We start from the raw sequence: 23,873 nt of genomic DNA, 5'->3' as shown, positions 1-23,873 counted from the left end.
TAGTAAAAAATTAGATGAAAGAAACACCCAATACCATACATTCAGGCCAAAATCCTAGAGAACATTTAAATTCGTGTTAAAAGGATTACATCACGGGACGGACTTTAACACCATCAAGGTAGCACTAGCTGAAAAAGGCCACGAGGTCGTAAATGTTCACAATATACGACATCGCACGACAAAAAAACCTCTGCCTCTTTCCTGCATTCATTTAAAGTCTAATGGAAATATTAAGGCGGTGTATGAAATCACCAAATTGCAAAATAATATTATTTAATGTGAACCACCACATATAAAAAGAATTATACCACAACGCACGAGGTGTCAAGCGCACGGACACAAAAAGATTTACTGTGGCAAATCATATAGATGCGTAAAATGTGCAGGAGAACACAAAACAGGAGATTGTACTCGTAAAGTTGGCGATGAAAAAGTGAAATGTGCTAACTGTAATGGAAATCATCCCGCGAACTACAAGGGTTGCCCAGTTCACAAGCAACTATAGCAGAAACTCTAACCTGCCTTGAGGGAAAAAAGGCATCAACAGCAACAAAAACAATCCACACCTACCAGTCTACCCACCAGACCAAGTCAGCCAGCCATAACTTATGCCCAAATGGTTGAAAATCGTTCAGCACAAAATCGAGAAACGACATCTCAATCTACTGAAACTAGCAACATTTCTAGATTAGAAAACATGATGGCCAAACTAATGGATCAAATGAGTACGATGCTTGGTCTACTCACAAACGTCATCAGCAAACTTACCTAATGCCTCAAACCAGTAACTACAAAATCCCCGTCTGGAAAGCCAATGGGCTCCAGCAACACGCCAGGGAACTAAAAATGTTCGTAACTGAACAAAATATTGACGTTATGATGGTTTCCGAAACGCATTTTACGGACAAACATTATTTGAAAATTCCTAAATATAAACTTTATCATACAAATCACCCTGATGATAAGGCACATGGAGGTACAGCCATAATAATTCAAGATGATATAAAGCATTTCGAAAAAGAAACATTCCCCAAAGACTACTTGCAATCCACCAGTATAACCATAGAGGAAGTCGATGGACCATTAATAATATCTGCGATTTATTGCCCACCGAAACATAACAACAAGGCAGAACAATTTCAAGAATTTTTCAGTACGCTAGGTAATAGATTTATAGCCGGAGGAGATTATAATGCAAAACATTTAATGTGGGGTTCAAGAATAATAACCTCAAAAGGTAGAGAATTGTTAAAAGCAATAAAGACAGATAACTTACAACATATCTCTACTGGTGAACCAATATATTGGCCTTCAGACAGAAATAAAAAACCAGATACAATAGATTTCTGTATTACAAAAAATATTGATACAAAAAAGTGTCAGGCAGAATCATGTTTCGACCTGTCTTCTGATCATTAATCACCAATAATAGTAACAATTTCTTCAAAAATTACCATCAAAATAAACCCCCTTCTCTGTGTAATAATAGAATTAACTGAACCTCATTTAGAGAAAACTTAGACCGAAACATCTCTCTAAACTTACCGTTACAAACTGAAATGGATATAGAAATAGCAGCAATAAACCTTACAAATAATATACAGGAGGCAGCATATTCAGCGACTCTTAACAGTGAAACATTTCCAAGAAAAAATACACATATATCATGTACAATACAGAAAAAGAAAAAAAAAGAAAGTTACGACGAAATTATTTAATTTTGAGTATGACCCGCTCTTATTTTTGACCAACATAATATTTCTAAATTAATCTACCATAGTATGAGGACGTATAGGTATCTATTTAAGTTCTAAGTTCGCTCGGCTTATAATTTTGGTTTTAGTCTGCGGGAAGAAAATAGCGATTCTTCTCCTGCACTACTGAATCTAAATCAAGCCAACAAAAATAGATATAATAATGTTTATGAATTAAGAAAAGCACGAGAAAATGTCATCTGGTAGTAGCCTATATAAGTCTATTACCGATAGTTTCGAAAGTATATTAGAAATTATACACAGAGAGGTTTAACAACATAATAAAAAAAATAAAGATTATTACAAAACAACAATTCGGGTTTCGTGGTAATCACGGGAGTGAAAAAAACTGCATAGACTTTTAAACAAAATCAATACTTCAGGTTTGCAAGACGTTAAAACTGCTAAATTATATCCAATATCACTACATAGTATAAAACAAAGTCGCCTTTTCTGTCCCTATATCCCTATGTGCGCTTAAATCTTTAAAACTACGCAACGGATTTTGATGCGGTTTTTTTCAATAGATAGAGTGATTCAAGAGGAAGGTTTATATGTATAATACATGCATAATATACTAAGGCAACATTGCTAATTTTAGAGGTTTCTAACGTGATGTCGTAAATTAACCTATTTTTTTAGGCTTATTAAGCAATTAGCAAAAACGCTGCCTAACCCTACGAGTTAGATCAAATTAATGTACTACAGTATTGTACACCATAAAAAGGTCTACAAAAAAGTCCGCGATGGTATATGTTTATCTTTTAGGGATAACCCACATTAACCATTTTTGATTGTTTACTTTTTACGTGAGAAAATGGCTTATTTACGAAGCTATTTTAAGCAATACGGCATTAATCCTTATCGAATTAAGTACCTTAAATACAGTGTGCAATTAATATAGATCAATATGGTTCCTTACAGCATGTAAATTAAACAAATATTTTCGGACATATTACAGATTTAAAATTTGCGTTTAAAAATGTGTAATGTAATAAAAATTGTATAAATTTAGATATTCCAAAGATAGCAGGAAATCTTCATAGTAAGTATAGGGGAAGAGGAATTGTTTTACTCCAAATTTAATGCGTGCAGGCCAAGGGCAGTAATGAATGAACCAAAAATACTGGATCGATTTTAATCATGTTTTCATTGAGTGACATAGGCATATATATTTTATGCCCGTGCAAAGTTGGAGCGGGCCGCTATGTTTTTATATACAACGTTCATATTTTTTCTGTAGTGTATTTAATTTAGTATCAGCATTGCACCCGTGCGAAGCCGGGGCGGGTCGCTAGTAAGTTATAAAATGTGAAAGAGTTTAGAAAACACAAACATCTAACTTTCTTTAAAAGACTGTTGTACAGTTAAGTGAGGCAACTTCTTGAAGGGCGATAGAAAGTGATATTGGGGGTTATTATCTATTATAAAACAGAGTAACCTGTTTCAGTTGTACACCATTCAGGTAGTTTTAATACAGATAGCTGGATAATTATGGCGGTATTGCGTAACATACATTCAGGAGTTTCATAATAAAAGATACTGAGCCCGATACTGCATCTCTTATATACAGCCTATTTACTGACCACAAAAATAACCACTCTGACAATATAAGTAGTCGATACAGCTATCTTAGCCTCTCATGGAGATAACACCATCAAAGGACCCCCAAACACACCTTGATAAAATACAACTAAGATGTAACTTCACTCTGGGCAGAAGAGCACGTCCACCAGTGAATATCAATCACCAAGTTATCATTAGATCACAAGGTCCTATACGAATTAATAATTGTCCTACTTGGTCATATGGAATACAACTATGGCGTACTGGCAACAATCTAATATAGTCATCATACAAAGGTTCCAAAACAAAATATTGTGTGAAACTGTCCACCCTGCATACTATGTCTGTTTGTGTACACAAATGTGCTCGCTAATTAGTTAAATGCGTGAAATGCGTAGACCAAAATATCATCCAATATGATTATACGACATATATAGGTTTTAAAATAATATTTAGAATAGGAGAGACTAAGTGAGATAATATTTTACACAGATCACTTAATAAGGTTATGTATATTTATTATTTTCTATCATGTTATGTATATATTATAATCATTGAAATGCTTATTCCCACTGGGATCGTTATTGAACTACTAAGAGTAATAATTAAAAAAAATTTAGTGAACATAAAATTGGCAATTAAGTTGGTAGCTTCATATCTCTCCTCAAATACGTTTCGCATAATGGTATCCATTCAAAAAAAAAACAGTTAGTGGTTCATATTCAGTAAGTGCGCTTTCTAATAGAATTTAAAACAATAAAAGGATATTTTAAAAATTTTAATAGGAAAGTATCAAAAATATTTCTGCATTTACTTACCGTTTCAATATAACGTGGATTGAGGAATCTGATATCAAACTAATTATTTCTTAATTATTCAATCTTCAGTCTTGAAATGTGTCTATCTATATAACCTATAGTCCTACTGAATAATTTACGACGGTATAATTAGTTTGAAGATGTAAGCTATAATATTTGGCAAATGGACTTGAATGGCTGTTTAGTTGATAAGTAATAAAATATTGCTTCATTAATATTCATTAAATAATAGTTATTTAGCTGCTATTGAGAAACAAAATATTAAGAGACTTCTCTAATAAAAAACTTTTGAATAGTTACTAATTTACTTACTAATTTAAATACTTAAGCATTAAGCTGCAGAATATTTTATGGTTCTCAAAAAAATAAATATAACGTAGAATATTTCGTATGAAAATCGACCGCCATTTTGATAATACTTGATTGTTTCAGTTTTGTTTCGATTTGATTTATTATTTGTCTACTAGATTGAAACTGTCACACTTCTTATTTTTGTATTTTTTTAACACAATTTGACATTCTGTGGCATCATTCGAGGGGACAGAAAACACATTTAAGAAATATTACGTATAAAAATTAAAAAGTGTTGTAATTATATTAGAAGTACTGTATAACATAACATAACTTTTTCGAAATTATAATTAAAAAATTAATTAAAATCAAATTTTACAAAAAATATGCATTACATTTTAAAAGTTATCTAAACCAAAAATATTTAACTTTTCCTTTAGACTAATTTTTCCTAAATATTGGGTGTAAAAATAAGTTTATATGTGTTTTGAACACTTTTGAAGCTTTGAAGCATAAGAAGTAATATTGTGTTCGGTCAAGTTATGAGTTATGAGTAAAATAATCGATTTATTTCATCTGCAAATTTCTTCAAGTTGATGAAATATTATGTGCTATAACGTATTTTGATCAGCGTTATCTATCGGTGAAAATGCCAAGTATCATTGCGAACTATTAACCAATTTAAACTGCCTATTTATTTCGACGGTTTTGACCTTTCTCGGCAAATAATAACATATTCTCCTTTAGGATTATTGTGATATACATACATTAATCATGGAACGCTCAAAATCACATTTTTTTAAACAAAGTCTGTTCGCAAAGCCTATCATATCCTTTTAGAAACTTGTCTGATACTACTTTATAATATCCTGATTCTCGGCTTTGGTTTTAATTATTTAAAAGTGGTGATTTTGAGGGCAATGTCCAAAAACAGCCTACAGCCTGTTCGCAGACAATGAATTACCCGACCTACTATACTAAAACCCGGCTTAAATTACATAAATCAACTATTTCCAAAAGTTTACATCCAATGGAGAAGATCTAAAAGGGTGGAAGATGACTCTCATACGAATTATCGGAAAATTATATTTTAAACTGCCCCGATATTGATTGATATACCCGGTTCCACTCTGTGCCAAGAAAAAAGAAAAGTTTTCGGTAGAGGGTTATGACTGACAATGAAAAGTGGATCTACTACGACAATCCTAAGATCAAAAAGAGAGGCCCATAGATTCTAGCTATATTTATCGTGGTATCAGCAAGATGTAGGGTATTAGGAGCAGCTAAAACCTAGTGGAACTACCACTGCGAATATCTATAAATGTGATTTTATCAAGTTGAGACAATACCAGCAGTAGTAAGATGTAAGTCGTCCTTTTGTATGCCAACTCTCGGTTAAACGTAGCAGTGCATTAGGCTGTTAAAGACCCAGTGTTAAAGTACATACAAGCTTCTAACAAAATCCAATAATATAACGCTTAATCTGATCAAAACTTGAATTAAAAAAAAGGTCTGAGAATGATGTATTATTTAATATTTGCCGAGTGTATTTTAAATTCAATAAAATTGCATAATTAAAGTGACGATATGTAATTTAAGGACGCTAGATTGAAGCCTTGAAGCTTTTTTGATAATTTTTCTAACATAAGATCAAAAATGTATTTGATATATAATATTAATTACTCTAGCAAAATATATGCAAGCTATCTCAAACACTCACTAAGCTTTCTTAAATAGCATTTAATTAAATCTAACTTTCATTAAGCTTTTATAACAATGTATCAATAATTTTATAATACTACAATACTGATCATTATAACAAAATTTTCATGAGTAAAGATACTTTGAGAACTGTAACAGCTTCACAGTATCAAATATAAGTATATTTGATTTTTATTTGTTTTATGTTATAAACAACAATATTATATCTATCAAACAAGCTATATATATATATATATATATATATATATATATATATATATATATATATTTTAATATACTGAATATTTACCACTGCAGATAGCTCATCTTAATTCATCTTCTATGGCTCTTGTTGATCTATTGCTGTGTACTTTGCCTTGTGTCCTACATGGGGACTAAAAGTTCACCGACGAATGAGGAATTAAATTTGTACAAACTATTTTATAATAGCTAATATTCTTTGCAATATTTATTTTGCAATATTAGGGTACAACTTTGTTACGAAAGGCAAATATAAATGAATCTTATAATGGATTAAAAGTTAATACCAATCAAATTTCCAGAAAAATTCTTAATTCAATTTACAAATTTCTCTAATACAACGATAAACTCTGTCTTTATAACCTTATCAATGACTAGAAGTTCTTAAGCAAGAAGAATTTTTGTCAGTTGTTCTGAGTTCACCAGATATCAATGGATGAAATTTACGATACAGTGTTACACTACATGCAACTTAATAAACTCCAATAATATAAGGATCAATCTGATCAAAATCAAAATTTTGATATCTGATAGCTATTTATATTATTAAGTGATGGCCCTCAAAATTAGACATTCTAAACCCAAAAAACTTACATCACTAAATTGGCGACATGTAGTAATTCAGTCAGATTAAAGCCTATTACAGATTATACTTGAACAATATGAACAAGTGGGCTTTTTTCAGTACATCATTAGGAAACTTGTCGCGTTTCCAGTTCCCTACAGGGACGTCATTTATTATGAGATAATTATAACGGAGGTAATGCGTTCGTGCGAAAACGCAAGAAGTAATAATTGCAACCCCTTCGCAAATTGGTCCCGTTATATTTCGTCGAACTAATTGGAATTTCGTAAAAAATATTGGGGGAAAATGTTTCATTATAAAGCCTAACCGTTTTAGCGGGCTTCTTTACGCTTCATGGCTGAACTTGATTCGGATAGGCGTTCGACAGCCGAACAAAGGAGAGAAAGGTGAATAAGATGAATCAATTTCCGGTAAGTCGTCGGTTACTGTATCGTAACTAACACCTCATTTTAGCCTTTCAAGTCTCTTTCGTTCTACCTTTACTTTCTATTGTAGTCGGGCTAATAAATTCCCTTTATTTTTAAGACTCTTTATTTGCTGAAGGGTGAAAACAGAGATTACTCTGTTTTAGAAGTCCGTAGTCCACAATTGTGTTGTTCAACATTTCTTATTTCTTTTTTTATTTTGGTGCAACACTTAGATTATTCTGGTACAAATATACGGAACCTAAGAAAAATTCGAACCTCCGAAACACCGAAATCCAACGTCAAAATATATTAAATATATATATTTTTATGCAAAAGATCGACTTCGTTACATAGTCTCATAACGCAAAAATTTAGTTTTTATATATATATTTTGGTTGTGATTAAAATCAACACCAAAAATCAAGCGCAAAATTTCAATGCTTCTACTTTCTATTTTCATTTGCTACTGCTCTTTTTGCTAATTCCATCGAACCAAAGACAAAAAGTTCACTTTTTGACAATGGAAAACTGTGATGTTCAGTTAACATTTATTTTATAATTGTATATAGTCATCTTTGACTTGAATACACTTGGTATAGTGTTTCCTCAACAGCAGTATTTCTTCGCAGATGTGAGAGTCTGAAAATATTCATCAACTTTCCCAATAGATGCGCAGCGCTTCTCAGAAACAACTTTCTTGAATTTGAGAATATATGAAAGTTTGAAGCTACCAATATCAGCAAAATGGTAGAGGGCCAGTCTTCTCATCGCCAATATATCCTAGTGTACAGATGCATTGTCCTGGTGAAAATTCTCACGGATTGTGGTATTTAGTTAGATAAGAAATTTGGAATAATATTAATTTCTCCTGACACACCTGCAGAACAAGTTGAATCTTACAGACCTATTTTGCTGCTACCTGCAATATCAAAGCTATTTGAGAAAGTAATATTTAAATGTGTTAAAATTTTTATAATAATATCAGATTTCCAGTTTGGTTTTCGAAATCACCATTCAACAATTGATCAAGTACACAGAGTAACTGCGTCTATTGAAAAAACGTTTGAGGGAAAGAAATACTGCCCTGCAATATTCTTGCATGTCTCACGAGCTTTTGATCGGGTTTGGAATTCGGGATTAATCTGTAAGATGAGCAAATTGTTATCACGTAACTATTGTCAATTGCTGGAGTCATAACTTTTCGGAAGAAAATTTAAAGTATCGCACGAAATGGCGTTCTCGACATTTAAAACTATTACGGCTGGAGTTCCACAAGGTAGCGCCTTAGGATCTCTCCTATAGTTGCTCTACACTGCTGACATTCCAACAACAAAAGAAACACTACTTGGAACCTTTGCTGACGACACCATTATTATGGCAAACGGCATATCTCTGCCTAGGGTTGTAGAAAACAAACAGAAGAAGAAGTCAACAAAATCTAAAAAATGGACGAAAGATTGGAAAATTCAACTTAATAGCTCCAAATCTGTCCATATTAATTTTGCATTGTGCCGAAATAATAAAGAATTAATTATATCACTCAACGCATGCGCGATTCCTCAAGCGGAATCAGCTAAATACCTTGGAATCCATCTTAACGGTAGCTTACATTGGAAACACCATGTTAGACAAAAAGCAAAACACATTAGAAGCAAAATAAAACAACTGTACTGGTTAGTCGGAAGATAATGTCAACTTGATCTAAAATGAAAGAGGTTGATTTATAAGATGATTGAAAAGTCAATTTGGATCTATGGGATGCAAATATGTTACTAAATAAAATATTACTAAATCATGCTAACGTGGAAGCAATACAACTGCTGGATAGCGCGTAGTATGTTAGAAGATTGAATTAGAACCAAACCATACGAACTTATATAAAGTGTATACCTTTAGAGTAAACTATAGCTTAAGTTCTTATAATTTTATAATTGAGGAATACATAGTGATGTATTTTCTCGCACAACGTGTGCGTTGTCTGTGAATTAGTCAAAGTACAAATGAAATGTAGTAATAAATTAATTTATAATGAAGATTATACTAAGCGTATCTAAAAAAGATGTTATCAAAAAAAAATTACCCTAGTCAAAAACAGCTGTCTGATGCGACGGAACATGTAACCGAAGCGGTCTGCAAAAACCGATGTGTGTTGGTAATGGTCGATGTTGTCAAATGTCCACAAAATTCTTCAAAGCTTTAATGATAATAATTAGAGATTATACACGGATAAACATTGCAAACCAAAATTCTAAGTTAATGCGGCAAACTGCTTAAAATTTGAAGAAATGCATTGGCTGTTTTATTGGATAGACTATATTGGTGGCGGCCAGGAGTTTCCTACTTTTAAAGGCCTATTCAGTGATATGTAGTAAATGTCTATTCTAAAACATGTCTTCAAACATACTAATTTATCATATTTTTCATATATGCTTTAATTACTAATGTATACTTTTATATATTCATATATTACTATACATTTTAAGATGTACACTGTATATTATGTCCTTGTTATGCAACTTTTATGTGAATTTATGCGTCTTAACAAATCAAAATTACGGGCCAATAGGTTTTGCTTTTTTCGTCATAATAATGTGCCTTCTTTAGGGTAAATGATGTGACTCGATGAATGGAGGTAAAACGAAATGAAACAGTGGTGTTTACATTATGTGACCGTTATTTATTGGCTACATAAAAATGTGAAAAATACAAATGATAAAACGGATGGCAGCGGTGTTACCTGGAGACGGGGCTTGGGCAGTCGATGGTGGCACGTCTAAACAAAACGAGGGTTCAGCACTGAATGACCGAAATACCCTTCAATAACATCCCAGATAAACGTCTCGGGGTTGCCGCCAGCTATTCGTTGTCGGGTTCTAGTTGGCGCTGCTGGCACCCCGACCGTGTTCAACATCTGGGATTATATTTCTGGGTATTTTGTAGACCGTTATTCCAGGATGTAAAATTCGGCATGCCTCAAGGTTGCTACAATACTCCCCTGCCAGAATTTTACATAAAATTACTCCAAGCAACAAAAATACAAAAATGTATAAAAAAAATATCAAATACAAAAAAAATATATACCAAACAAAATGTGCTGTGTGAAAAAGGCTTTGAAAAATATGGTAAATCGAAACGGTTGTAGTTGGTACGGTCGCGATCCGGTACGGCTGTTGATATCTTCTGGCCCTACAGATACCGTTGCTTCATTGTTGCTTTGGCACTTGAATGTGGTCCATCGACGACGTTGAGAACAAGCTATTTTTCGGATAGGGCTCCCGTAATCGACGCTGTGGGAGGATCGATTGTTCGACGACGTGGTAGCTTATTTTCTTCGACGACGAGACGTTAGCAATTCTGGTACCTCAGCGAAGACATGACGAGTCTACGGTGACTGCAATCGGTACCTAGCTTCTGGAGCTGCTCTGTGGCTAATCCGTAGTCACATACATTACAGTAATTCAGAAAAGACAAATAACGACGGTATCTGACCGAAGCTGCCCAAAGCCTTTCAAATCAAAATGCCTGCCATTATGACGGAGACGGTGAGCGAAGGAAAACATTATGATTTAAACATAGCGCCGAAAGAAATATTTAGCCGAGACGTTGATGATTAAGTAGTGACGTAAAAATATCTATGAGTTCAAAAGATTGTGAAAGAAGATTTTGACAAAAAATTTAAAAAAGAATTAATTTTAAATAATGAAATGAATAGGAATAAAATGAAAAGGAATATTGAAGGTAAAATCGAAAACGAATCGAATTAAGAATATTTAAATGTAAATTAAAAATGTAAAATTCGACATGCCTCAAGGTCGCTACACTTCTTTTTTTGGTTCTTGTAAGAATGGTCACTATTTTCATCAAAAACTCATCCACTATTCTTATGAGGCTACCGTTATGGGTATTGTTTTAAGATCATTCAGGATATTAAAACAGAAATTAATTTAAACATTGTTTTGAGCTCCATAAATATCCTATCAATTCGGAAACATATTCCGTCCTTTTGTTTTTCTACTTTATTACTGATTTTCTATTGTATACCAGTGCAAAAGATTGAATGTAAAATGACTGAACTAATTTATTAAATAAAATAATAAATTAAAATAAGCAAAACCATTTTTTGTCTAATATATACTTAGTTAAATTCAGTCTAAAGGGAAAAAGACCGAAAATATCAAAATATCCCTGGTATCGCATAACTCATTAAGAACCTCAAATTGGCAATCTTTCAAATATTCAAGCGCCGACTTCCGAATTGGCTCGATCGATGTTACCTTTCACCACTTCGTTGCGTTATTTATTGCCAAATAATTACGTTCGAGACATTTCATCAGCGGAAAAATTTGACGGACAAAAAAAAAGAGGAAAAGCCCCCCGACAAATTGAGAGATTTATTTTATGGAAAAACTTTCGTAATACCAAAAATTAATCCTGAAATGGATCCATCAAAAGCAGATGTTGCAAAACGATAGGTCAGGTAGTGGGGGAAAGAAATCGTACAAACAAATTGAAAAACACCCAAAATACGAGCAAGATTATACGGGATTGAAATAATTTAACTGAATTTTACAATCTAATAAGACGTTTGGAGTTATTTTGTTTTCTATGTTTACGATCTTTTCTAAAAAATACATTTGTTAGTTTCCTTTATAGGCTATTTATTTATATTGTTAATCAATAATCTTTCAGTACCATAATTTTCTGCCATCGGAACAGTTTTATATTGCTGTTGTTGCTTCGACAATAAAATCAATTTAGAATTTAAGTAGATATTTATATTGAATTCATAAATTAGAAGCCATAAGAACTAACGATCTGAAATTTTTATTAAGATATTTTGTAATTGTGGTTATCAACAGTTAATTTACATATGGTCTTTGTAATAACTTCAAATTAGGGACTTTTTAAGGAGGATCTGTTAGTACTTACTAAGTCCCTAAAGTAGTATGGAGTAAAATAAAGAGACAAGTTATCCTTTTTACATTATTTAGAAACTATCTGGCAGTTACACATCCTCAAATGATTTGGTTCTCTTAAGTCGGCACCCTATTTTAACATTACATAGCCTCTCTATAATGGGTTCACGTATTTATATTGTTAATTTTGTGCTTTTATTCTGGTTATCTGTATTTTAACTCCAAAAGAAAATATTGAAGTGTGATCAGCAAATATATTCATTGTGACATTTTCCATTTTGGTTTAGTTTTGTGATCATATATGATATATGTAGAATATGATATAATTTGGTCCCAATAGTTTATTTAGTGGTACTCCTGCTTTAATGTATGTTAATATTGAGCAGGCTTCTCTTTGTTTGACTTTAAATAAATTTTAATAAGCCAGAAATTATTAGGTGACTGCATGTAAACTGATAATTTTTGGGCATTTTTGCACAACTGATGACAAATTTGTGCTTGTTAATTGTTATTGCAAGTATTATTGCAACATGTCCTTCTATTTGTTTAACTTGCGTTATATCTGCAGTAACAACTTCATTCGTTTTTAGCAACTCCTATACCTTGTTGATCACACCATGTTCAATGCAAGATGTTGTGGGTAGATCTAGATGGCCGCATCTTCTGCATATAAGATTGTCATAGTAGACCCACTTTTCATCACCAGTCATAATACGTCACTAAAAGCTATCATTTTTTTACTAAAATGGAAAAATTCGAAACTGTATTTTCGGACAATTCGTTTGATAGCCATTTTCCTTATTTTTGGATATTTCCCATTGCATCTGGACACCGTAAGTTCCCAAAAGTGTTTGATGGGTTTCCACTTCGAGAATAGCTTTCTTCAAATCAAAGAGCAATAGTAAAACTGTTAACAAGTAATTAACATTTAGCAACGTAATTAACAAAGTGAAATAAAATGATGAAAAATATAAAATTGAGGATTGATGATTATTGTCTCTCACTCAATAATAATAAATAAACAACTCTTACTTTATATAAATAAACGATCAAGTTTAATGGTTATGTCAGGTTGCTTAACAGTTTTTTTTATGTTGATATCTTGAACTTTTTTGAACTGATAATTAAACACTAATAGGCTGGTATTACATATCAGCAACAAAAACATTGCAGGTTTCCCCGTTTTAGAACTATTTATTCTTAATAGAATATCCATAGTACCAAAGGTAGTTTCTATCAACTGTTAACTCTACCGATCGGAAGTTTATGCAATTTATGTAGACTTAAAATGTAGACGTAAAATTTTGCGACTGATTTTTTCGAAACTAAAAAAAAATCGTCTAATTATTTTAAAAATTTGTCAAAAAGTGCGTTAAAATATAAAATTGATATTTTAATTAATATACTTGGAGTTGCATAAACAATGCTGCAGACAAACCTCAACAATTTAATCGAGAATTATATTAAAATAAGCATTATTGGCCGTGCAACAATTGACTAAGATGCATTATAGTTGAACTCGAAGTTTCGCAGTTCAGACGGAAGTGCCGGCAGCTCGTTCGGTTATTTATCGCGAAATAATTGGATCCGAGACATTTCGTCAGCGGAAAAACTCGAAAGCCGTCCGGAAACTGGGAAAAGCCCCGTCGACAAATTGAAGCATTTATTTTATGGTGAAACTTTCGTAATCCGAAAAATTAGTGCGCGAATCCATCAGAAGCAGATGTTTTTTATTACCTGAACGGTTCGTCGGGATGGAAGCATAAAGGTAAATTGGAAAATCCGACGTAAAAAATGACGTATAAAATATTAAGCAGCTTCGGGGGCCGAACGCCGAAGAAATGTCGGTCTCCGGGCCAGTACCGTGGAAAATTTGATTTTTTGTTTATGCCGCTGTTTTGTCCGACGGGGGTTATCGAAGAAAACTTGGAATTGGCGCTTGCGGCCGTTGCTTTAAATTGGTCTCGGTATTAGTTGGAGGGAGAGGGGACGAGTGGCTTGCCAGATGCGGACAACGAAATTAGGCGAAAGTCGTTCCCGACAACAGCTCCTCGGTGGAGAGTAGTTTTGCACTTTACCTAATTCCATACCTCGAACTCAATGTTTTGCCTCTATTGAATCAAAACTTATTAATGTTTTCTATTGAGTTTTTGTCTAATATTACCTGAAGGGATATGGGGGAAAATAAAACTGTGTTATGAAAGAAAATTTTTATTTTTGTAAAAATTATATATTATATCAAACTGCAGGTGCAATTTTTCTGAAATTCCAAAAAAATAGCTGTTTTCGCCTGTGTGTTATAAGTTAACATCACATCTAAAAAAAGGACTGTGTGAAACAAGAAAATAAAATGAAATCTTAGCTTAACAATCTGCATGTGTAAAAACGAATTGTATATCCCAACAAAGGGAACAGTACGTTTGAAATGACTCACTGCAGTATTAGATGGGTGACGTTTTTTGTAGCTATTTCTTCGGCCCCAATTATATCTTAATCCCAAAGTCGAAACTGTTCCAAGTTCAATTGAGTCTTTGAAGGAGTTCTTTTTTGAATAATATAAAATCATTTACCACCGACAAATCAATAAAATACAATAAAATCCTGTGCCACCACTTTTTAGATTTCCTACCAACTTCGCATAGCATGTCTATTTTACCAACATAACCCATATGATGATTGTATTTTTTTATTATTTTGGGGCAAGCAACTTTTTGATTGGTTCCATCTTTCTTTTTTCGGATCGTAGTGTCGACAGCAGTGGGGTTCAGATAGTTGCTCAAAAAATAAATAGCTCCATAATCCGTCCATTTCACACATACCAAACCGTCCCAACTCACTCTACAGTCAGATTCTCCTCTTTTTAGCATCTTGTCTTCTGCTAGATCGGTAGGTACGTCTTTCATGTTCTTCTTGCAGTTCCGCAAGCATATTGTTTTTTTTTGAAGAGCTACAGAGTTGAGGAAGTTATCAATGTATACATGGTGACCTCTTGCATCCTATGGCCGTGTTAGATTTTTAGTCACTACCTCAACCACTAATCTACAACCCAGACGTCTTTCCGTAATATGGCTGACATTTTCGGTATAAATTTGACTTACACACATGTAGCCGGACTCATCAGCCCTAATCCAAACTTAATACCCTCCTTTACAAAACGGTCTCAAAGAGTTAATAAATGTTTCGAACATAATATCCATTAAAGGTGCAAATTTATACAATTTCTGAAAATTTTTCGCGTGTTTATTTGGCTGCAGTGAGTTGTCAGGTGAATATAGACTTGACTTGGAAACTTACAAAGTTATATCTAAGTTCTGGTCGCGATGACAAGTGGCCTCTATAACTTGGCATTTTTTTACACCCACTATGAAGTTTCTGGAATACTATGATGTTCACAAAACTTTCCGGTATACAAATATGTAGAAACATCTCGGTGCGTGTTTCAATGTCAATTTGATCTGATGGTCCAGATATTTCATCAAAATATTTTAGATATAGCAGGCAATGCCTTGTAGATTTAGTCCATACAATTTTCATTGCTACTTCTTGGGTTCAGATAGTAAAAGAGGTATATCGTCATCACTATCCCATTCCAAGCTTATTTCTACTTTCAACATTTTTTTTCATGTTCAACATCACCAGCCAAAGTAATGGACAAGTTTACATAATCAAAAGTTTCAGAAACGAGCGGTATGTCAAAATCTTGGACCTGTTCAGTATCTTCATCGCTGTAATCCAGTTCACTAACAATGTCGTTAGGGAGCTCTTCAAGGCAAACTATTCTCTCGAATATCCAGTAATTGCTTATACAATTCTTTTTTACGCCCTGTAATTATTTACATTTACTCAAATTCAAGATAATAGTTTTATTATAAAACATAATAAATAACAATGAATTACAAAACTTACCCGCTATCCATAGAAAAATCACAATATTAACAATATCAACAAATCGCCCTCAGCCATTTGTTTATGGTATATATAACACAATTAATGATGGTAGCGGTAATGCGGACCTACAGTATTCGTCACAATAGGTGTTCTTACAGCGAAAATATCGGGCACTTTGAAATATATTTATTTTCAAGTGGCTTAACAAAGAGCACACAAAACTTTTTATTTTTTCAGGAAACGTGGTGGTACCGTATCATAAAAACGATGTTGGTTTCGCCTTTATCGCACTTTTTAACTTGCCGAAATCGTATGCCGACCAAGCAATGTTGCATCGATCTGAACAAGTGGTAATAAGCGTCGGGTGGGTATGCCGGATGCGGTAGCATTTTGAATTCGATGTGGCCTAGCACAGTCATACAAAAAGGAGGAGTTTGTGTCTATTATTCTTTTCTGCTTGTCTTTTTTCGTAGTAATATTCTGACAGTAGATCTATTTTTCATAGCCAATCGGAGTTCTTTTTTTTTTGCCCGACAAGCCATGAGACTGTAATATTGAAATGGTATTTCCGGTCAATCCAAGTTGTGTAGTATCAGATTTCAACAATCCATGTTGTGTAGAGTCCTCTTTTGGATTCATCAAAAGTGATACTGCCTGCTAGGTTTTAGTATAATTTGTCTTGTCAAGGTACTATTCACATCAAAATATAATTTGTAAATTGTTGAAACTCAGAATATAGAACATAGCATCAGGGTAAGTTTCTATAAATATTTTATGGGATTCGACAGCAAATTTCTTCGAACCAAGCAACTGGTGATTTCTGAAAAGGCAATTTTAAAAGGTTCCATGTTTAGAGTTTGTATATATTTGTTTACGTATGGTTGTATATAAAAACTGTCAATTTATGGAAAAGAATCTCAAAGACACCGAATTTCACAGATAGCCTAAGTTTACATTATTACTCGTTAATTTTACTAAAGATAACATTAGATAACGGTGACCATAACATATGTAAAGGCCTAGGAGATTTCTGAGAGCTTCTCATATCAATTACTCCGTGGGCTATAATTATTGATTTCTACAGGTTTTGTCAATGTATATCTTTTTTGGTATTTTATCGTATGTATCTCCGTATGCTTTTCTAGAGACATATAATAATTACATATTGAATTAGACTAGCGACAAAGTTAAATCTAGGATATTTCAACTAATAATAACGATATTAATTTGGCAAAGCTCTTTTCTATGATAAGCCACAAATGCAATTGTGAAATACTAATGAATTTGATAAAGTGTACCGAAAAACAAAAACAACGAGAAATGTTCGATTTTAGTGCTTTTTTATCAGCAGAATTTCTATTCTTGTCAGTTGTCACTAGTATTAATTAACTGTTTTTCAAACGGATATAAAATAAATGTATTTGGAAGCTCGTTTATTATAAGCTTGTCTATATAAAGTCTATCACTGTATAACTAGTGTGAATTGTGTAGAAGCATTTGAATATGTAGGATACTTCCATTATTTAACATCAATTCGACAAAATCAATTTTGATAGCCTAAATTATGGGAAAAGGTCCATTAATAAAGCTTTCTCATTATGTTTTTAATTAATCTGATAACAAAAGAGCAGGATCTAACTTTTTAAATAAAATATATGACATATCATAAAAATTAATCTGCAAATAAATCTGAGACAGAAGCCAGAAAGTTCTATGGTTTAGAGTGACCTTAGGAGTAATTTTATTATTGGTTCCTAGGAATTCTAGGAGTAAAGCTGACTTTTATTATTTGTGCATTTTATTAGACAGCTTAGACTATGGTTTCAATTTTAGACTAGGCAAATATCCAAGCATTAATTCGCTAAATAAAACCAGACACAAGTGTAAAAAACTAAGGTGAAGGGAGTGGGTTACAACCAACGCTGCTTCCTTAGATGAAAAGTAAAAGATGTACAGAAAACACAAATAATATATTATTACATTATTATATATAATTTTAATGAATTACCAGTCATAAGGCGCCATTCGAAGATTGATAATAAAATATATTTTCAAGCAAAAAACAACTAAAACAATATTTGCTTATAAAACAAACGAATATATATTTAATACATCACGTAAAGCCGTCGAAACAGTGTTTCCCATTTGTTTTCGCCACTTCTGTGGTTACTTGGTCGACTTCAGCCTCTTGCCATACATTAATAATTTCATTGTCAATAGCAATTTGTCCATTGTTGACGCGTCATCACGAAATAAAGTCTCTGAAATGTTAATCGCTAGCAGTTTGTTAGCATTGATTGTAGAGTTGTATGAAGAAATCTTACTCCATCGTTCCAGACCGTCACTGTGTGTGTTTACAATGGTGTTATTTCCACTTTGAATGTCATCATTGGTAGATTTACTTTTTTTTTGTTCTGGCCTAAAAACCAGACGTTGGAATGCATGACGCATACCTGGTCGCGGAGACTTGCCCTGGAGTGACGAGTTGAACCGGGTTATGTGGGACTGCCTCTGGGCTTACCAATACACTAAACTGAAACCGCCTCACAGTTGACCCCTGTGGATCACTACTGCTATTGCATTAAATTTGGGGATATGGCACCCGCTGATCGGGCAGCCGTTATTGGGCACGAGGGCCCGGCGATTCTATTGATTCGCGAATCTGAGTTAACACACAACTGGGTACTGTTTTATGGAGGCAAAATTTATGACTGTAGCAATGGATGAGATCGTTTCAGCCTGGAAAAGGGGGGGAGCTTGGTGGTGACGCGGTGTTAAGCTCCCAGCATGTCGACCAGCTCGCGAACAAGCGCGTTTTCAGAAGAACTTGAGCTGAGTTGTTGTTTGTGAAATGATTGAGATAAGTGCTTGATTTCTGGAATGTCAGTTTCCCTATGAATTTGATTATTTCTGACAAACCATGGAGCGTTTAATATTCTCTTGAAGAGCTTATTTTGGAAAACTTGAAGCCGTTTGACCTGGTTGGATGCAACAAACTTGAAGTAGACATTAGATCCGTAGAGGAGTACGGACCGAATTAACATCTTGTAAAATAAGCATTTGATGGAGATGGGAAGTCTGCTAGAAGGGCAGATCAGAGAAGATAGCAGGTTTGCTGTCCCCGAACCTTTTTGGATTGCTTTCTGGATTTGGGAATGCCAACTGAACCGCCGGTCGCGGTAGATTTACTTATGCTACATGCAGCAACCTCCTAGTCAGCAGCCTAGATCTCTATTTAATTCTCGATATATCTCGAGATCGATTAATTTTACATGTTTTCGGTCTTTTACCATTTGTAGGCATTCGTTGGATATCCGGAGCTATGTTTTATGGCAACTTCTATAATAATTGAATATATAATACTAAAATTAACTCAGGATATTAATTCAACAACTAACGGTAACAGAATAATGTATCACATTTTATTTATAGCGATACAATATGTTTTATTGATTGATAAAGCCATTATACATTTTAATGGAGTTTTTCCATCAATAGAAACTGCATTTTTTATCAAGTACTATTAAATAGTAGATTGTATTCTGTATTTTAAATATTTCTTTACTATTTATATACTCGACATTTAATGATTCTATACGACCGGAATGATAAATTATTACGTAAGTTTTTTTTGGGACTATTACCTAGAAAATGATTTATCGGTCGATAATTTGCACTAATATTCGAAACAAATCGTCCGATATCCGACAGCGAAAGGGATTCATTCGAGAACTGTCACTTTATATGAAATCTCGAAGGGGACAAAGGCCGAGTCGTCGGGAAGAAACTATGATTAATGAAATAGGTGCGATCAATAGTAACATGCCGTTAGTTCTACGGGCAAAAAGGATGGAATGATTGATTTCACAAAGGGGAATACGGGGTCAGGTTGTTATAAGGCAGATAGAGGGTGGAGATAAATTCGACATTAACAGCAAAATGTAGTTCCCGCCAAAATGAATACTAATTAGTTTCATTGATTGCAGTACTGACGGACTAACATTTTACATGACACTTGTACATATGACACTTATGGAGAAATAAACTAAGTTCAACTAAATATGTCAAAATAAATATAACCTAGGTCGACTAAAATGTTAGGCTGCAACTGTATAGCACTGAAAATCAGACTCATTAAAGCTATATAAAATATCTTAGTTCCTACACATAGAAATACAATTCACACATACAAAATGACTTAGATTTTAGATACAGACAATCATAAAAAATATAAAAGTATAATGATTCAAATAAGCTATGATCGTTTTTATAAAAGAATAAAGAAAAACAGAACTTATGATTTACTGGACACTTATTCGGATAAGACCCTTAGGCTAATCAAGCTGTGATAGGATATTTCGATTTGATTATTAAGTTACTGATCTTAACAAAAAATTATCTTGCTTTCAACAGAGTGCATATTTGTAACGACTGAATTTGCTGATAAAAACTAATCTGAAAATAAGATTTTGAATAGGATATTTGAAAATATAGGCAGATCTATCTGTTAATTTCTTAGGTGCTTACAGGTATTTTAATCAGCGACATGTATTGATAACGAATTTTTATTGAAAATACGAATTACCAACGTAAACAATTGCTAAAGAAACTAACCTAAGTATTAAGTTCGATGATTTTGACATGTGTGCATACAAAATGCCAGTTTTCCACTTAGTATTATCGAATTATTTAACGTATACAGATGATAATCATGAAATGCTTAAAACTGCCTCTTTGATATTAATTATTTTGTTGTTTAATTTAAATAAATTTGTTGCCGAAACCCATTAAACATATTCAGAAGCTTCTAATGATGCTCCCTCACATCACAATTGCCATTTATCTGGTTTAGATCCAATGATTTGAATGTGGTGATGTAGATTTTAATAGCAAAAAAGAAATGGTCTGAGATTGTAACATGCGGTGAGACATATTATAAAGGACAGAACATTAATACTACTCGAACTTACTTAAAATGCCAGTGCTTCAGGCACACCACCAGGTTATGTAACCCAATCACTAATCACGTTATAAGGCTAATAAGGCCTTCATCATATCGGAGCCAGATTATTTTGAACATGAATTTAATTACCTTTGACATATCGTTTGCTAAAATAGTTTACAGTTTGAGGAATATTAATAAAAAGATGTTCCAAATGCGAAATAAGGTCCAATGTTAATTCACTATAAAAGAAAAAAGAAAACATAAGGGCTCAGCCTCAGTTCTCGAGTTTCTTTAAGTGAGTCTTGGAAAATGTACATATAATTTCTTCTGAGGGGATGATAAATATACGGATTAAAGCCTACTCAAGGTTTTAGTTATTTCATAAGGTTATTTTAAGAAAACATACCGGATATTTCGAGATACCAAAATAGTCTTCCCAAAAATAAGAGCTTCCCAAAATAAGAGTTTACTCAAAACCGCACTGAACACACGTCATGAATATGTGCCTGTCGAAAGTTAGCGTGTTGCAGCTTCACTAAATAATATTTTGTACTAATGTAATAATAGTACTAATGTAATGTGTAAATTGTATTAATTAATTGTAATAATTAACTAATATAATATAAAAGTCTAGTGCTAATATAATATATAAAACTAACGTACAGACAGGGCAACTAAAATATCTTAAAAAAATAAAATAACTTTAAACACAATTAAAAGAAACTGTTTTTATGCGAAACGGTCGAGGAATTAAGATGAGCTAAATGCTAGCTGTATAAAATATTAAATATACGAAATGTATAAAAACAGTAAGTAGTAACATAATTTAATACAATTATTTCAGATAAAATTATTAGTCTTAAAAGTATCCGTAAAAAGCGGAATGATACGCAACTATTTGAGGGATGTAGGACATCCCTTCATACTCTGCTGGGTAAAATAGGTTTTAAGTGATGTAAAGATAACCCACAACGGGGTTTAATAGAATCTCTAGTCATTGCTTTTAAAAGAATATAATTTTTGAAATCCTACAATCATATCAAAGAAGAATTATTATATCAATAGGTTCAATCAATTTTTAGATGAAACATGGAAATTTCAGAATGATACATTGTCATGGCAAGATGATGATAAAAATAGTGTAAAGATAACAAAAATTGATGGAAAAGGTAAACGTTGAAATAACTATCGATTGTGTTGTTAGTCATAGTATTTATTAATAGTTCATTGCAGACATATAGTTCTTCATGCTGCATACAGGAATGATTTTATTAGTTTATTATTTAATGGTTTGAAAAGAACTTCAAGGAATCATTAGTTATTGTTATGGACAATGGACCATATCATACTGGTAATTAATTGAATTTTATATAATTTACTTTTTTAGAAATAAGCCTGAGAAAAGATACATGGTAGATCAGATAGCTAAACGTTATGACCACAAGGTATTACGTCTTCCTCTCTATTAATTATGAATATGAATTATGAATTCAATTGAGTTGATATGGGGTAGTGGAAATAATTATTATATTAGATATTCAGGTCGAGAAGGATATTCAAACTAGAGCTATCTGGATTTATGGAAAGAAGCATTGTCGCCAATAACACCTTCGGGTTGAATGAGCTCTGCTAGAAACATTGAAGAAGAAATTGACAAATGGTGGAATCGTGACCAAGTTTTTGATAGATTGGAAATAAAAAGCTTAGTTAATCACTTGAGTAGTGATTCTAAAAGTGACGGTGATTGAATAAATCTTTATGAATATTAATTTATTATTCAATGCTGACAATTACCGAGACAGGCTTATGAAAGAGGAATCAATGGAGAATGAAGTGATTAAGTGAATGCTCATGAGTTAGTTTGCTATGTCCTATTCGCAGGCGAGCAAGGATGCTCAGTTGGAACCTGCTCGAGTTATTAATAGTAGGAGATTGATGAAAGACCCTCTTGATCAACTTGTTATTTTCCATAAGGAGATCCTCATTTATTTGATCCAGTTTTTTATATAGAATCCCTATGTGTGTTTTAGCGTCTTCCTTACTAAATAGAACGCTTAGTTTAATTGAATCTTCATTTTTGCCAGTTCTTTCGTTACCGGAAATTCCCCTGTGAGAGGGAACCCATAGATAATTTATCCTTACTCCCCTCCTCTCCAGTGCTGTATGTAGATCTCTGATAGCTATAAGTAGAGGCTAGACTGTCTTTACTGAAATCAGACAAAAATGTGGAACGCTTTACGATTTTGCGTGTCATCCTTGCGCAGGGGCTATGCTAATATTCTCTGTATCGTTCCAATTTTAGTATATGTACCGCCGAAGCGACTAAAATATACATTATTCAGATATAAAATTGTTAATTAGGTGTACTAGGCCCTCGAATATACCACACGCGATACAAAAAACGCGTATAGAACTCTACCTATATAGTGTGGGGTAAATATGGCGTAAACAACTCTAATCTATAAAATATTGTGGCTGTAAAATTAATTGTAGTTATAAGTTCTTCGATAATATATGCATTACATCTACTATAATGTTAAAATATATTATATTACATAACATTTTTGTTTAATTATTTTATTTAGATTAGAATTTTGTTATGTGTCAAAGTTAAAATGTAATAAATGTACTAAAACTGAGAAACTTTGAAAGCTAGTTCCTATTTTTATTTGGCTTTATAACTACGTAAAAAAATATTATAGACATTATATATTAATTTATCTAGATATTGTATAGTATC

At 32.9% G+C, this 23,873-nt stretch overlaps 1 protein-coding gene and 1 non-coding gene across 2 annotated transcripts in view; both read right to left on the bottom strand.

The window, feature by feature from the left end:
- Positions 1 to 23,873, bottom strand: part of Sol1 (CUB domain-containing protein Sol1) — a 1,033,997-nt gene that overhangs the window by 597,692 nt on the left and 412,432 nt on the right. The window lies entirely within an intron of this gene.
- LOC143189372 (U6 spliceosomal RNA) lies at positions 23,353 to 23,456 on the bottom strand. Its single transcript, XR_013003831.1, has one exon. It is a non-coding gene; the product is annotated as a U6 spliceosomal RNA (small nuclear RNA).

The sequence above is a fragment of the Rhynchophorus ferrugineus genome, unplaced genomic scaffold (genome assembly GCF_030347505.1).
Source record: "Rhynchophorus ferrugineus isolate W39M unplaced genomic scaffold, kcgeb_rfMv2 rfM1, whole genome shotgun sequence".
NCBI lineage: Eukaryota > Metazoa > Arthropoda > Insecta > Coleoptera > Curculionidae > Rhynchophorus > Rhynchophorus ferrugineus.
Note: the sequence above shows the minus strand (reverse complement) of the source record. Positions and strands in the feature narration are given on the sequence as shown.